At 37.3% G+C, this 18,140-nt stretch overlaps 1 protein-coding gene across 1 annotated transcript in view; it reads left to right on the top strand.

Annotated features, from left to right (window-relative positions):
• The first annotated feature begins 3,978 nt into the window (after positions 1–3,978).
• pdgfrb (platelet-derived growth factor receptor, beta polypeptide) overlaps positions 3,979–18,140 on the top strand; it is a 42,191-nt gene continuing 28,029 nt past the window's right edge. Inside the window, 2 exon segments of the mRNA XM_082176862.1 lie at positions 3,979–4,332; positions 5,458–5,670. The gene's annotated coding sequence lies outside the window, so the exon portion shown is untranslated.

The following is an 18,140-nucleotide window of genomic DNA, read 5'->3' as shown; positions in this document are numbered from 1 at the left end:
ACATGAGGATAGCTACTGGTAACGTATCTATCCATCTGCCTTCGGCTCGTGTGTGGTCATAGAGTTTAATCAAACTTATCTCGTCTCGTTCACATTGTTTGTAATTAGAGGATGTTTACTGAGAGGGGCAGATGATATTTGCAGGCCCTTCAGATGGACTAAACCATACGTTTCACAGATTCAGCGCTGTGTTGACGTTTCTCTGAAACTGTTGTTTTCTGATTCAGCAAATAAAGCTAACAGACAGATTTTAATAACTTTGTGTATTTGGACAGTTTGTTCCTTCCTTAAAACAAAACAGTGTTTATGAGTGTCCCAAACTCTTTTTTTCTTTTCTTTTCTTTTAAACATGACTCACTGTTATAGTTTTATTCCAGTTTATTGATGTCAGACTCGGCTGCTGAACCAAATTAGGCTACATCTTGCATCTGCATTTTCAATCAGTTTCTTTGGAATTAATGCTGCATGTAAAATTAAAATGACCTTGCGTTTGTATGAGAGAAGCGTATTAAAGAAAGTTTCAGCTGAACTGTTTTAGAAATAAACCAAAGCTAGATTATATTAAGCTATAAATCGCATGCATATGCCTATTTAATATAATTCATGTGGTGTGGTTTGCTTATTTATTTGTTACTAAATTAGCTTATTGTGCAGCTTATTGTAATTTAAAAAAAATGTATTAATCATTTAAATTCAGTTTTAGTTGAATGCTGTTCCTGCCAACTGATGTCTGTGTCTCGCGGATCACATGACTTTGAATCGTGCTCCAAAGCCTCGATTTGAATTTAAAAAATCGTAAAGGTTTCGAAGGACGGAAATTGGCTTCGTGAGTCAGTCAGAACTTGCCCATCAATACACACGAGAGCTCGTCTTATTAGCGTGTCATGAGTAATATAAATATAAACATGTGTAGGCCTATATATTTTTTTACTGAAGGACCGTTCATACCAAGAACGATATCTAAAGCGCGCGCTGCTGTAATGTTGTCAGCCGCTTGAAATGCTCGAGCTCGAGTAAGATTGTGATAGGCTGTCAATGTTTTTTTATTGTTCATCAGCTGGAAAAATGTCGTGGATTCCAACGACACCGTCTCTCCGTGTAGTTATCGTTATAGTTGTGGTGGTAAACCATTTTAAAACGATTTTTTGTAACGTTTATCGTTAAAGCTGTCGTCTTTGGTGTGAACAGGCTCTTTTACAGATGCTTGGTCGGTGCTTGTGGTGAACACTTCAGATATTATTATATATATTTTTTTTAAATCAGGCAATATCTGTTAATATGCACCTAACGTTACTATGATTCAACAAGGCCACACAGACTCTGGTGAGTTGATTGATTGAGTTTCATCATTTTATTTATTTATTATTATGTATCTATTTTTTTTTTTTTGTCAACTTTGTCACACAAATTGTAATGAAGTTATTTGGGATTTTTTTTTCTTTTCTTATTTTAAGTAGGTAAGTTAGTCTACAATAGCAACCCAGTAACAACAAAATGACTGCTGTTCTTAAAGGGATAACTTAGTTCACCCAAAAATAAAAATTCTGTCATCAGTAGCTGTTTCCATCCACTTAGTTTTATGCGCATTTTGGGATATTGCATAAAAAACTACTGGATGGAAACGTCAAGATGCGCATAAATTCTAAAAATGTGCACACAAAAAACGTATGCGCTTATTTGTGTCGGATAATTATTATTTTTATTCGATAAGAAACGTGTTTAAACTAGCTGGTTTTCCATCCAAACGTGAAGCAAATATTTTCTTTATGACATCAAAGTACCGCGAGAGCAATTCAAAAGCATTAGGAGCCGTCTACTTTCTATTTGCTCTCGCGGTACTTTGATGTCATTCACTGATCGGTCTGTGCAGCGCCGGTTCAAGTCGAACAAGCCTATTGTTAACCTACAGTAAAATAAAACACAATCGGCGGAAACAGCCGATACGTCACGTGGGTTTAATGTTTAAAACGTCCGAATTTATCCGCCAAATGTGTTTCCTTCTCCCATTTCGCATTAACTCTTTTTTGAAGTCAAAAACCACCTCAAGCGAGCGTAAAAACTTTTTTGCGAATTAAGGGATTTTTAATTTTTTATTTGGCGTTTCCATCACTCGTGTCTGATGCAATACTGAAAAATGCGCATAAAAAAAGAGTGATGGAAACATAGCTATATTTACCAAATAAATTCCTTGTTGGCATCAAAAAATTACGTGACTGCGCGACGGGACGACAAACTGGATTAACTAGAAGACCGATATTTTTTTTGCACTGCATCTTCCTCCAAAATGCGTTTATTGCGTTTCGTCTGCGCCCTCTGAGACGCAAGTAATTTATTATATATGAAAATGATTATGTACAGTGGCTTCTCCTACTTCTATATTTAGCGCCAGTTTATCAGGAAGTGACGATTTTGTTCTCTTCGAATCACTGGATGGTAATGCTGCTTTATTCGCAAATGTTTTATGCAATATTCCCATTTTGCGCATAAGTTAAATTCACAACTTTGGATGGAAACAGCTGTTTACTCACCCTTAAAGGAACACTCCACCGTTTTTTGAAATAGGGCTTATTCACTTTCTTTCCTACATTTAGATAGGTGGGCAAATGCATTTTTGTCTCAGTGCATGCATTGTTTTAGTTTGACAGGGTCGGCGCTAGCTTAGCTTAGCACAATGAATGGAATCCTTTTTTGCCAGCTAGCATGTCCTGAGTAAAAGTGATATAAAAAAATTAAAAAACCCACCTAATTACTTCTTGTGGCCTGCGTATTCACAACAAGTACAAATAGTGATGCAGATTAACACTAGGCGATTTCCTAGGCAGATATTGACTTATATATTAAGGACTATATTAGGGGGAAGCACAGGCGAAGCACTGCTACTTGGGCGTGATATCTCTGCGCCCAAGTAGCAGTGCTTCACCTGTGCTTCCCCCTAATATAGTCCCAAGTCAATATCTGCATAGGAAATCGCCTAGTGTTAATCTGCATAATTGTCTGACTCTAGTTTGAACATTAACATTTCCAGTGCATGTCTGTGTGAGGTAAAAGGACATGAGCTCTTTAAGATCCGCCCCCTGTGCTGGGAGCAGCAGCTTATTTGCATTTAAAGGGACACACACAAAAACGGTGTGTTTTTGCTCACCCTCAAAAAGTGACAATTTTAACATGCTATATATACATCTTGTGAAAAGGGCATTATACCACTCCTTTAAGTTTTTCCAAACCTATGAATTTCTTTCTTCTGCTAAACACAAAAGAAAATATTTTGAAAAATGTCTGTAACCAAAGAGTTTATGAGCCCCATTGACTTAATTGCAAAGTTTTTTGTTTAAAAAATAAAATAAAATAAAATAATGAATATGAAAGTCAATGGGGTCCATCAACTGTTTGGTTACCCATATTCTTCAAAAATATATTTCTTTTTGGATGAACTACCCCTTTAATACGAATGTGATAGAGCAATCATATTTTGCATTTCAACATCTTAAGCTGAAGAAAAAAAAAAGAAAAAAACTAAGCCCAAGAATGTACAAAAACAAAATGTCTGTGACAAGCCAGCATTGTAATTCTTTGGCACAGAACCTTTTATTCCTGCACTTTTGTGTGTAGCTTGTTGTTGTAGCTCCTGTGTGTCTGTTCAAGGCCTCTAATGAGTCTCAGTTGATCAGGACATTTTGTGTTCACTCACGCAATTACAGGGCGAATACCAACATCTCTCTCTCTCTCTCTCTCTCTCTCTCTCTCTCTCTCTCTCTCTCTCTCTCTCTCTCTCTCTCTCTCTCTCTCTCTCTCTCTCTCTCTCTCTCTCTCTCTCTCTCTCTCTCTCTCTCTCTCTGTGTGTAATAAAGTGAAAAGGTCTTACTCAGCTGTTGGATGTTGTTATGAATTTGCAAGCTACACTGCTTGCTGCCCGGCAGAGAGAGAGAGAGAGCAGAAAAAGCCAAGATTGAAAACAGACCCTCATACTTTGTATATGTGTATGTGTGAGCTCTCAGCACCGTATGCTGCTATTGACACACCTTCCCTCCACCAACCGCACTTTATTCCATTGCATTTTCCATTTTTTTTTATTTTGGCTTGAGTGCCGTCTGCACAGAGTGCTTTTCTGCACTGAAAAGAACTTTCTCTCCTCTTTTTGTTTCTTCTCCTTTTCTTCTCTTCAGCAGGGCAGTTCATTGTGAGAGTTGCCAAAATCCATCTCATTTCCCTGCGGCTCGTGTTTTCAGCGAAACAGAAACGGGCGACTGTTGCTGAGGAGTTCTGGCTGGGCTCGTGTTGTTGTGTTTCCTCAGGTCTACTAAACCTCTGGAAGAAAGACACCTTCTCCACACGGTACGCTGTCTTTGTTTTCAGGGAAATGTCATTGCTCACAGGTTGCTCTTTCATAGCTCATGAACTACTGTTCAAAGTTTTTAAAGAAAATGATACTTTTATTCAGCAAGTACTCATGAAATTGATCAAAAATGACAGTAGAGAAATTTCTAATGTTTCAAAAGATTTAGGGCTGTGAAAAGATTAATCGCATCCAAAATAAAAGTTTGTGTTTACATAATATATGTGTGTGTGTACTGTGTATAATTATTTGGTATATACAAATACACACACATGCATGTATTTATTTAAGAAATATTTGCATGTATATACTGTATATATTTATATATAAATTATATTATATATATTTAAATGTCCGTTCAATTCCTCAAAAAGAATCATGAAAAATAAAATGCATCACAGTTTCTGCAAAAATATGAACTGTTTTCAACATTGATAATAATCAGAATCGTTTCTTAAGCAGCAAATCATCATATTAGAATGATTTCTGAAGGATCATGTGATACTGACGACCAGAGTAATGATGCTGAAAATTCAGCTTTGCATTGCAGAAATAAATTATATTTTAAAATATATTCAGATAGAAAACATTTACTTTGAATTGCAATAATATTTCAGTTTTTACTGTATTTTTGATCAAATAAATGGAGCCTTGGTGAGCATAGGCTGCTTTTAAAAACATAAAAAAAATCTATCAGACCCCAAACTTTTGAACAGGAGTGTAATAGTGTTCTCAGTTACTCACTTAAGTAAATAAAGTAAAAAATAAAGATGTTTCTCTTAAAACAGACCCGAATAAACCACTACTCATCGTCCAGAAAGCAATAAAATGCTCAGATCATTCAATGCAGATTGAAATCTGGGCACAGTTTGAGACATTGTTGAGATTCTTCTAAAAACTCTAAAAGGAGACACATGTGAGATTATTGGGGTCTTTCTCAGAAGAAACTTGAGACTTCAGCAAAACTCTCTCTTTGCAGGAATACTCAAGACATTAAAGAGATCTCATCTGTGACTTTTCTGTTATTAACTGCATTAGGCTTTAGTCTGTGTTACCTTTGTAGGGATGTTGGTTTTACTAGCGAGTGAGTGAACCCTGCTGTGGTCATTTGACTAAATAAACAGATCTGCTGCCCAACCTCCTCTCCGTCTGGGACCCTGGAGACCGAAGCTTTAGCTCCATCCCTCCCTCACGCAGCTGTACGAGAGACCACTACAAAACGCCACACGTCGAGAGAGAGAGAGACGAGCAGAGGCATACAGCGAGAAGTTAGCAGGAACACAGGCTTTTCCTAGACATGCTTTTGATCTGACGTCCAGGCGTCTGCGCTGCTAAAGGTGAGAGATGGGAGTGGATTTAACTGTCGGGTTTTCCTCCATGAGGATTTGGAAAAAACACTGATTTGATGTATTTGTGTAGTGTTAGTGAACGACAGGGAGAAGCGAAGCTGTAAAAGAAGCTGGTCAGCAGAATTGTGATATTTTCCAGAAGTTACTGTAGATGGTTGACGATTATAGACTGAACTTTGTTTTGAGGACATTCGTAACCCTCTCACGTTATTGAAGGTTAATGCTCGTTCTGTCACGGAGAAGTTTATCGTGTTCATCCAGATGTGGGCGATGATAGAGGGCTTGTGAGATTTATCTCATCTGAGAGATTCTCCCTGAGACTTTTTCTGCTTTTATTTGGGAAAAGCTCAATTCTGCCGTTTGTTTGTGTGTTAAACACTGTGCATTTGAACGAGAATGTGCTGAGTTCAGCGAGAGCAAACAAATCTGTGTTTTACAGCCTGTGTTTGAACGCACTTACACACGGTCGTCAACATCGGTGAGACTTCACAGATGTTTATTTTCGTTTGTGAGGTGTTGTAATGTAGTGTTGTCCTCTGTGTGTTTGAAGTGCGGTACTGATGGTTTATTTGAACGCTTCTGCTGTCTTTTCTCAGCAGTGTTTGTGTGTCGTATAACAGCATTTAAAGGCCGGCTGCATACCAGAATCTAGGTGGTGTTTATATTCATGACTTTTATCATATGCTGCTTACAAACATTTAGATAAAAACATAAAGAAAATCTCACATTGTTTAGATCATCATGATGAGCCTTTGTCCCCAATATATATATATATATATATATACACAAAAGTTTATATTATTATATTATATTACATCATTTACTCTCTGCATACTGTACATTTAATCATCCAGGATATTTATAGCTGTAATGCCATCTAGAGAGATAGGCAGAATTGTAAAAATGGCATTGAAATATGCAGTGTTTACAAAAATCATTTATTTTTCACTGCAACCCAAACATTTGTAAAAGTCAGAGCCAGTTGTAGTTCATTGGCACTGACGGTTATCTTAAGTGTAGGACTTTGTATATATTTCGCTCAGTCTGGGCTGTAAGGCACACAGATGTTCAACAGCTGATCTCAGTTTCCAAAGCTCTCGTATGCTAATGCGCTGGTGCAGAACCTTCATGGCACGGTGTCCTAGAAAGTCCCATTACTCATGCGGTTCTCATTCGGTTCTCATTCAACTCATTGTATCATGATGAGTTTCTGTCCAGTTCTTCTAGAATGTGCTGTTATTAGTCACGCATGTGAGTAAGACATGAGTGTATGCGATATCTGTGATAGGATCGAGTTGTTGACGTTGGGACGGAAGGATCGCTCTATGATTGTTGCGTCACCAGCTGTTTCCTGACCCCCCCCCCTCATCTGGGCCGCATACCAGTCCCATGAAAAATGTGCTCCCCATTAGCAGCGGATGAGTGGAGCTCATGAACAGGGTCAGGCAGAACCGCAAAGACCCCCGTGTGCCGACATGATCTGCTGCGCTTGAGTCACGGAACATACAAAACACTTCAGGAAGTGCATCTGTGAGTGCTCGGTTCCTTCAACGGCACAACACAGAATACCATTAATGATAAACTTTACAGCAGATAAACCATGTATATGCCTCTAGCTAATAGCTAATTTGCGACATTTGTCCCTTGATAGGCTTTTAAATGTTTAAAAATTCATTAATTCATTCATACATTCATTTCAATGTTATTATTTTCATTCAGAATTTTTGCACTTCATTTAATTGGCTTTGCACAATGACAAGTTGAATGATCTAAAAAAACTATTAGTCATTAATTCATTCAGTCATTCATTTATTCATTCATTCATTCATTCGGCCTTTCATTCATTCGGTCATTCGTTCGGGCATTCATTCATTCATTTATTGGGTCATTCATTCATTAGGCCATTTGTTCGGTCATTAATTAATTCATTCATTGGGTCATTCATTCTTTAATTAGGTAATTCATTCGTTCATTCATTAGGTCATTCATTCTTTAATTAGGTAATTCATTCGTTCATTCATTAGGTCATTAATTTATTGGGTCATTCATTCTGTCATTCGTTCAATTATTAGGTCATTCATTCATTCGGTCATTTACTCATTCGTTCATTCATTCATTCATTCGGTCAATCATTCATTGGGTCATTCGTTCGGGCTTTCATTCATTTATTGGGTCATTCATTCATTCTGTCATTCGTTCAATTATTAGGTCATTCATTCAATCATTCATTCGGTCATTTATTCATTCTTTCATTCAGTCATTCATTCATTGACTCTGTACTAGTATTCTGCACATTGACAATGAAGTTCTAATTAAAAAAGTTTATTTAAAAACATCCATCCTTCCTTCCATCCATCCATCCAGTTCTCTTATAAGTATATCAATCTCCAAATTACCAATATCATCATGGTATTACCATGCATGGCATCATATCTTTAAAAACTATTTCATGGTTTTCCATTTTATTTCCTTGCAAATTGTCCAAAAATCAAGATATTAGTATGGTACCAAGTCCTAAAAACTATAGAATTACCATGGTAAATGCTCGTAAAAAAATGATATTAAGATATTACCGTGGCAGATGGCAAAGAAACATCGGTATAATTCAGATTTTAGTCTCCTTCAGCACTCAAACAGAAGTTTTTCTTCTTTCATCAGGGTGAAGTTCCTTCACTCGTTCACTCAAGTGTCTGTTTAATCTGCTGTATCCTGCGGTTAATGACCACTAAGATTACGGCACGCAGAAATAACAATGATAACCAACGACTATTACTATTAAGAATGCAGAAAGAAAGACAGATGATGCTATCTTCATCAGTCTAAATGAGCTGCATTTCTGTCTGTCTCTCTGCACTCAGTCCAAGTCAAACAGAGACACAGGGAGACAGTGTTGGGTTCGACTAGGAAAACTGGCTTAGCAGACCAAAGAAAATATGAACAGACTTCCTTTAGATAGCTCTCTTTAAGAAAAACAAGAACACTGTATGTGTGTGTTTGTGTGTGTGTTTGGATTGGCATGTGAGTGTTTGTATGCATGACAGTTTGTTGTGTTTCCGCATATTTCATATTGCATAAATTGCATATTTCAATGCAAATGCTTGTAGCTACACAAGTTTGATTTCATGCATTGCAACATTAATAAATGTGTCTGACCAAGTTGCATTCTCAGTGTTGCCACAAGGAGCATTATAGATGTGTGTAATCTTCTACAGTCAGTTTACAAACTACTACAGTCATGGCAAAGTTAGTTAAACCGTTGATGTGTTTATATCTATCCTCCTGAATAATAACACATTCAGTTTAAATCCACTGGAAACATTATCACCCCCTTGAGTTCCAACGTTTTCTATTGTGACAATAATGTAATAGCTATATTTATATCCAGATATGCAAATTAATTGTGCCAATATTTGAGATGGAGTGCGATGAGATCGGTCCGCTGGTTTGTCCAGTTATCAATCACATCACCTGTTGAGGCAGTCATTTGAGTTTTCGATTTAAAGGGGTGGTATAATGCCATTTTCACAATATGTAAAATAAGTATTTGATGTCCCCAGAGTGTGTATGTGAAGTTTTAACTCAAAATACCCACAGATATGTTTATATAGCATGTTCAAATTGTCACTTTTTGAGGGTGAGCAAAAACGCACCGTTTTGTGTCTGTTCCTTTAAATGCAAATGAGCTGCTGCTCCCAGCACAGAGGGCGGAGCTTCAACAGCTTGCACTCACACAGACATGCACTGAACATTTAAAAAACGTTTAGCCTTTTTATGTTCAAACCGGATTCAGACAATGATGGAGAAACTCAAGAAGAAGTGACAACATGTAGAAGCAACAGGACATTTCTGAATGGTTAGTTGATGAATAGCTTATGTGTAGTTATCTTCTAGTCATTGATTCTGTCTTGATAATCTATAAATCGTGCTCAGGGGGCGGGGTTTATGTAAATTTTAGGGTTAGTGATGTCTCTAACCCGGGAGGAATGTTGTGTAGTCCCTACCAGCCGTTTGTTGTAGTCCTTAAAAAGCGATTTCTTTAAAAGTAAATATCTCACTTTGCTTTGAACTTTGAGCATTGTAACTTTGCAGATGTTGTTTATGCTCAAACAGCAACATTACACACTAACTAAAGTTAAAAAAGTTAAATCATAATCAACCACCCCTTTAAATGTGTTTCCATCATAGTTTAAGTAAAAATTTTCTTATCCCAAAAAAAAAAAGAAATTATCCACCTCATACCATAATTTTTTTTAATGCACATTTTAAGATTTTATGTACATCTTGGCATTTCCCTCGAGGTTTTTTTTTTTTTTTATAAGTAAAAAATAAATATGTGGATGGAAACATAGCTATTAAGGCACATTAAGGGTCAGATTTACTGAACAGGGCAAATTAACACCCAAAAAATTCCTTAAAAGTGCCAATGGGAGTGGAAAGTTCTGCTCGTGATCTACTGACGACTGGCAAATTAAAGAGCACCGACGCATCTGATAATTTACATAATGACCACAATCTACCATAAGAACAGCAAATTAGTGTCTGGTTTAAGACATGCTTTTTTTGGGGTGGTAAATAATGGTGTAAATACCAGTAAATTGACGAGCCCAAACCTTAGTGAATCCCCGTGCATGATTATTTTAAATACTCTCCTCCCATAAATTTTGCATCTGAAAGGGAAACTCCAACAAAATATGCAATAAGATCAGCCGCAAAAATAACTGTGTCCACGCCTTTTCAGCTCCAATTTTTCACTGCGTGGTTTTGATAAAATCCTGACAGTAGTTTGAGGGTTTGCGCTGGATCAAGCTGTTAAAAATGGCCCTAAGTATCACTTTGAGATTGCACACTTGCAGAGTGCTGACCAGGCATGTGTACTTGTGTCGAGTGTGTTTCTGGTCTTACGCTCATCATCCCTCCATCACCACAGGAATGCTAAAGCCACTTCCTCATCCTTCATTTCCTTTCCTTCTCTGTTGCTCTGATAGCAGGCTGGTTGAACCGTGAGTCCGAGTTTGAGCTGTAATCATTTAAAGCTGTCTCGCTATGAGTGTTTCTGATGTGGGGGTGTTCGACGGGTTGGGGTTTGGTTTGATGAGTTTATATTTTTGACTGTGACTGTATTATCTTTCAGATTCATTCCATCTTTGGCTTTTTGAGTCATTGTTTAGTAGTGTTTACTTAGGCACGCATCACTTGTTGGTCATAGTTAACTTACGGTTGGTGTTTTGTAAAAAAAAACTTTTCACCTGTTGGACCATAAACCAGGTGAAAAAAAATCCCACAGATGTGCACTGAAAGAGAGATGCGAGCCACGTCTATAGACCAATTGCTTGAGGGAATTCATTTAAAAATGAATATCATGCAAAACATGCATAGCAATTTTTATTACATTTACATTAAAAGAATACAGCAAATACTCTCCTGTCAGTCAAAAACACATTGAGCTACTGACGTTGTGTGGACGATGTTAGACGTTGTGTCGCAGTGCTTCATCGCGCCCTTAATGGCTTCAGCATCTGTGTTTGGGAAAGGGTCTGAAACTCCAGATGTGGCCAATAGCTTCAGGCTGCAGCTTTTCCCAGTTCCTCGGCATCCGGAGTGGAACTTTCTGGCATTCTCTGGTGACATCTCTCTGGCTCCGAGTCACTCGAAGTCTGCCCGAAAAGTTATAAACATGACCATAAAGTCAAAATTGTGCAGTGCTTTGGAGAATTACGAGAAACCGGGAGAAAAAGGAGGCGAACTTTAACTTGTGGATTCGCCTGTTTAATGTGGGATGTTTCTAAATGCTTTTTTTCCATAACAATTCATCCTTAATGAGTTGAGAGGAGAGAACAGTTAATGTGAGTGATGCTGCCTCCCACATGAAACACACTCGCTGCTCCTCCTCACCACACTTATTTCTGCACTCCTCACAGATGCTTTTACAAACCAGCAGCCTGAAACCCCAGACACGCTGTCAGCCGATACGCCCCAAAAACATGGGTGTAGAAACAATTTTCACTCAGAAATTGCTAGTAAATTATCACTAACGCATTACATTACAAGTATTTATAGAATTTTCTTCTAAAACATATTCCAGTAATCTTTGCAAGCTTTGAAAAATATCTTTTTACAGTGTACATTAATACGACATGAAAACAAACCTGACTGAATTCAGAGTATCTTACAATTACATTAATTATGAGGTGACATTTCAGAGATTTTGTTTAGACATAGAAACTGTTTACCAAAAATAATCTATGCACTGCTTTATTGTTAATTTTATCAAAATGGTTAATTTTGACACTAATTCACCATTGTATTCTCTTGTTAAATGTTGAAGAACAAAACGTATCATAATTACATGGCTATTGATTTTTTTGTTTTTATATGACGCAACAATGATCAAAGGGGAGACGCTTTATCAAAATTAATTTTCCCTCGCTTAAAAAATAATAATTGGTGTATAGTCTATAAAATTTTAACTCAGAAATTGCTAGTAAATTTGACAAATAATTACAAAGAAACAACAAATAACAGACTGAATTAATCATGAAATTTTGCTGTAGAAAAACTGAATTCGTTTTTTTCTTGTAAAGCATACTTTATTTTAAACTTCTGTGTATGAGTTTGACAAAGATCTGAATGATTTTGACTAGTCAGAAACTCATAATACCGGTAATTCTAACATTAACCCACCATTAGTCTTAGTATTCATAGTATTTACTTTTCTTTATTTCTATATTCATTTATTCACTTATGTTTTTTTTTATTTTTTATGTTTTTTTATATGTTCCTTGAGGTTCACTAATAATGGTAATAAAGTGTTTTGCACACACACAAAAAACAAATAGATATGCAGAAAAACGATTATTTTCAACCTTCATTCTGACTGTCTGAAATGATGTGTTTTTAAGGGGCTTGTCTTTAATGCTTGTCAGTAAACGGCCACTGTTTGTTATGATAAGCTACTGTCATTGCATAGGAAACCGTATCAACGCCCACTCGCTATTGCATGTGAGTACGGTAAGTGTTTTGAAAACATTATCCATATAAAACCGTCATTTACAGACAAAGCATTTACTTACAGTTTGTGATGCAGCTGCTGTCCAATAATTGGCTGCTTCATCTTTCAATAAAAGTTGCTTTGCTAACTCTCCATTACACTGTGCTTCACTGACAAAACTAAATGCTCCGAACAAACATATGCTCCTCTGACGCGATCCGGGACGCCTTTGAATAAACCATCCACTTGTTTCCGACACTAGTATCCTTCTGAAGTCTGTTCAGAGACACTAATGAGCCGTTTAAACTGGACGTGTAAAGCGAACGCTCTTTCACTCTTCCATTTGTCCTGTTGTGGACAGACTCAAGTACGTGGAGTAAGTACATCAGTAAACTGAAAACACATCTGTATAGTCATCTGTATCCGGTGTAGACAGCGTCACTGATTATAATGAGTTCTATTTGCTTTTTTTGCTTTTTTTGCCTTTCAACCAGAGCGTTCAAATCAAAGGCTAAAATCAGGCTTGGAAAAATGCCTTTTATTTCTAAATTATGACTTTTTTTTTAATGTAAAAATCATCATAACATTATAAGGGCACCCCAGGAAACATTATAAAAGAATAAAATAATCCAGTTCATGCCCCCTTTAAGACATTTCTCCTTATATAGAACTTTTTTGGACATACAATTGAGTTCTTTACAGAACCCCACTGAACCTTGTTAAAGAGAGTATGTAGAAGATGAGATCAGCTTACATGAGTAGTAGACTTTAGGTCTACTTAGTGTTGACCGAATTTGAGTAAGAGGGTGATTGGAAAATATCTTGCTGGTCTCTTGTGGTTTTAGGTAGTGGGAAACCAAACTAACCAAGGATAACCATGACAGAGATGGGCAGTGTTGGAGGAACAAAGTGAAAGGGCTTCAAGATGGTGTGTAGAAAAAGGGAAACAGGCAGTAGTAGAAAAGTAGTACATGCCGTAGAAATAAAATGTTAGAGTTCGCCCACTCATCTCAGATATTACAACAATCCCCAACTCTGGTCTTTTTCTATGTTTCTGTTTTTCAGTGTTTTGAGTTTGTGCTGAACCATTTCCTGCTGTTGTTGCGCAAGTCATTTAGTGGGAGTTTTTTTTTTTATTCATTTCATTTAGTGTGTGTGGTTATGATTTTTTTTCCTTGATGGGCTCCTATTATGCTTTTTTTTACATTTTCAACTTTTTTTAATGTGTAATATTGCTGTTTGAGGATGAAAAAACGTCTTCAAAGTTACAAAGCACAAAGTCAATCCAAAGGGAGTTATTCTGTATATTAGTAAGCAGTTTCTGATTTCCCTGAAACGCCTCGATTGTAGTCTTCAGTTTTCTTCCTGGAACGAACACGTCACAATATTCCTCATTTAAAGGAGAACTTGGTAACTTTTTTAACTTAATAAAACTGTCTAGAAATCAGTTGGATGGTTAAACAACCTGTTCTGGTGATATTGGTGACTTTCCCCGCTCCCCCCAGCGTTCCCAGGCGGAAAACCAACCTTGCAACTTGCGCACTGCCGTCCCGGCAAAGTGAAATTGGAAGTCTCGTGAGAAGCGAGAACGAGAACGAGAACGAGCGCGAAACACAAATTGCTTTACGGCAATTCGACATGAACACACACGCATGTATGATGTATTACCAGATTACCCACCTCGGTAGACATAGCTCCACACGATACAGTTGGCTTGCTCCGATCAAAACAAACGCACATGAGCAGAGGTAGAGAGGGGGAGGAGGCCGCCGCAAGTGAGTTTTTTACGACTGTGTTGTGAAATATACGCCCCCCCACAGCTGTAGGGGGAGCTCGTGGGGAAAACATGCGACAACAAAAGGGAAAATCAGCGAAGAAGTGACTAGAGTTCGCTAGAGTTACAGAGTTCTCCTTTAAATAATTCCCGCCCAAAGCATACGCAGAATAAAGGGGGAGGGGCCTGATTGAGTTAGTTAGTAGTGTGTTGAAACTTACAGTTATGGTAAGAGGCGGGACATTTCACAAACATGCTTGAAGCGGTTGACCAATCAGAACACACTGGTCCAGCCGGCCAATCAGAGCACATTGCACTTTTCGGAAGGAGGGGCTTCATAGAGACAGGAACTAAACCGAGCGTTACAGACAGACTGGGTAGAGAAGTGCTGCAACAATGTAAAATATGTGAAAAATACTATGTTTTTCTTTTTGAACATTCAAACATGAAAACCTATTCTAAAAGAGCCCAAAAACAAAATCAAGACTTTAAAAAAGGGCATAATAGGTCCCCTTTAAAACATCAGGGCAACTTTAAAACAGAGATTTAGATTTGGCCAAACCTGTAATTCAGCCATGAGTCGTTTATTTCTTTTATAAAATGGCGCGACACCAATATTCAGTAAATATTTTTGTAACACTTTACAATAAAGTCCCATTAGTTAATGTTAGTTAATACACTAGCCAACGGTTTATTGTTGGTTCATTTTAGGTCCGTTAAATAATATTAACACCTACTTTTGATTTTAATAATAGTTCATTTTAAAATGTATTAATAAATGCTTTAGAATAATTTGAAGTGTTAGTTCATGTTAACTTATTCAGTTGTCTAATGTTAGCAAAGAGAATGTAAGTGTTACCATAATAATAATAATAATAATAATAATAAAAAGTTTTCTGACAATTATTGTAATTAGTTTAACTGTAAACTGTTTATAGATGAAAGTGTTCAATATCATTGTTTGATTCTAAAATATATATAAGGTTACTAGTGTGTGTATTTGTTAATTTACAATGAATTTAAATGTGATTTATCCAATCAGACATTAGAGCCGAAACAGTCTGTTTAATAAAACAGCTTGAAATGGGAGTGGATGTTTTTCTGGACAGTGTGAAACTGTGCTTGGAATGCTTTGTTTTTATTTTCTTCTTTGTTTCTGCATCTCCTGTTGGAAATCACACAAATGTTTTCAACTTTTAAAGGGATTGAGGCAATCGGTTTCCACGACTGAAATGAATTATCCTGACTTGTTGGGTTTTACAGTGTAGTAAAAAGTCTTTGCTTCTTATTACAGATCTTAACAAGATTCAACTAAGATTGCAAATTGGTGGTTTTTGTCTTTGTTTTCCATTGTAAAGTTATGAAATATCTGCCAACTCCCCTCTAGAAGTGTTGTGTTGTTCCCTGATGGAGTTGATGGGGGTTTGGGGATCGACATCACCGTCTCATCCCAGGGGAAAGCAGGGATAGAAAAAGAGAAACGTTTATTTTAACAGGGACACACTGGATCAGTTTTCCCACAGCCTGTGCCAAAAGTTTAGCTCTGGGAGGGCTGATCCTAAAGCAGCGCCCACCTTTAATAAATGCTAATCGAGAACAGGAAGACGGGATGAGAGTTACATATGTGTGTGCACACGTGTAGGAGCTGGCCGTCCTCCAGACAGATAACCATCTCTGTGTTTGGCCCGAGACCATGCTGCTTTTTTCATAACTAGCGATAAGAGCCTGTGAACCTTTTGTACGGTGAGATTAGATGTGATGAATGGTTTGGGGTCAGTCCTCTCTCCAGTGTTCATAAAGTGAGGGAAGTACGGTATCCTCTATAATAATATTAGAGCTCCATACACTTAATGTATGTGCTGGTCATCAAATCTGCTGACTCTGTCTTAAATGTGTTTGTGCTGAGGAGGATAATCAGAGGTGAATAAAGAAGTTAAAGTCACACTGAAATCAAAATTGAATTTTTTTAATTTTTTTTATGGAATATTGCCGTATTTATTATAAATGATTATACGTCCACCTCATTATTTTCATGTGCCCTCTTTAATCAAAAAAACTTGCTGCGACCTCTCTTCTCTTCTCTGATGATGTGTTTACTAGCACGAGGGCGGGACAACCTGTCACTCACATGAGATCCACCAATAGCAAACCACAACCAATCCAATCAATTCCCCATGGACAAAATCAAGTTCCACCCTTCATATTTTCTTGTTCAAGAAGCCATTTCACTCGGAGAACAGATAAAGCCTAGATACACAGATACTTTGTCAAACATTTTACTCAATTAAAAGTCTTAAGTATCTTGCTTAAAAAAATAGCAAAAATAAAAAAGTTTCCATCATTCAATGTTCATTCAATTGTACATTTGTACTTAAAAGTTGATTTTGAAAAGAAGAAACAGAGATTTTTCTTATTTTGATTCATGCTATGGTTATTTAAATAAAGTATGTGTTTATAGTAGTGAAGTTCTATTACTGAAATACTTTTACACCTCTAAAGATGTTATTGCTCAAATGTTGCTCTTTCATTGTTCAGGAGACTTAAAGAGATTGGTCCCCAAAAATGAACATTCTGTCATTATTTACTCATTTTTTATTTTTTGTTTTTTTTGTGTGCATGCAATGAAAGTGAATGCCCCTAGCAGTCTTCAAAATATTTATTTTGAGTTCCGCAGATTTACAGTGACATGAGGGTGAATAAATTATGACAGAATTGTCCTTTTTGGATCAACACCCTTTTAATGGAGCTCTGAGTCAACACTGTCTGAGATGTTTATACCAAAACACCCTAGCAACTGCTCAGCATCATGCTATCAACCCAAAATAGCATAGGAATTCCCAAGCAATGCTCTAGCAACCACCTAGAAATGTCAAACAACCACTCAGAACACTTTGGCAACTGCATAGCAACACCCTGGCAACCATCTAGAACACATAAGTAAGCAAGCAAGGCTTTATTTATATAGCAGCTTTTTACCTGGTGTTAACAATGTGCTTTACAGAAAAGAAAAGCATGTACTGTATATGCATTCACTGAAAAGAAACAAGCAGACAAAGAAAAAAATCCATTGATGATAAAAATTCAAATCCTCAAGGAATGGCTCTAGTTATTTTATTTTTTATTTTTTAAAGTGCATAGTCTAGTTCCTGAGTCTAGTTCCCTTAATGTGGCTCTTTTGTACTGTGAATGTGTTGTCTCATCACCACACGGAGAGGACAGCAGTGGACGCACTCTGTGTTTCGCAACATTTCAGGAGCTCTGGCGTCCGAGGGGGATTTTCAGATGGTTTTATTCCTGGTTTTGGTGGTCTGCGTGTCTCTCACACACCCACGCTGAATCTATACACATGTTCCCGAACACACACAGGAAGCAGGAGGCCCTGCAGCTGAATGCAAAGAACAACATCTAAAATTGTTTCTTTTCTCAGTGCCTTTGTTTTTCTTTTTCCCACTTTTCTTTCAAGGCTGTGTATATTTCCCAGGAGTCCGTGCAGAAGAACAGACAGCAGTTTTGGTGACTAAACCCCCCCCTCTCAAACTGGCTCCCACTTCATCAGTGCGGCGCTGCCAGATGTTTAAGGAAAACAATCTTCCGTACAAAGATAATCCCAGCAGAGACGAGCAGCTTGGGGGTAGTTTATATGGGTGCAGGAACGACGGTCCTTGCGGAAGCCGTGTGACGTCTGGTGGGAATTCT

Source organism: Leuciscus leuciscus, assembly GCF_965113295.1.
Source record: "Leuciscus leuciscus genome assembly, chromosome: 8".
Classification (NCBI taxonomy): domain Eukaryota; kingdom Metazoa; phylum Chordata; class Actinopteri; order Cypriniformes; family Leuciscidae; genus Leuciscus; species Leuciscus leuciscus.
Note: the sequence above shows the minus strand (reverse complement) of the source record. Positions and strands in the feature narration are given on the sequence as shown.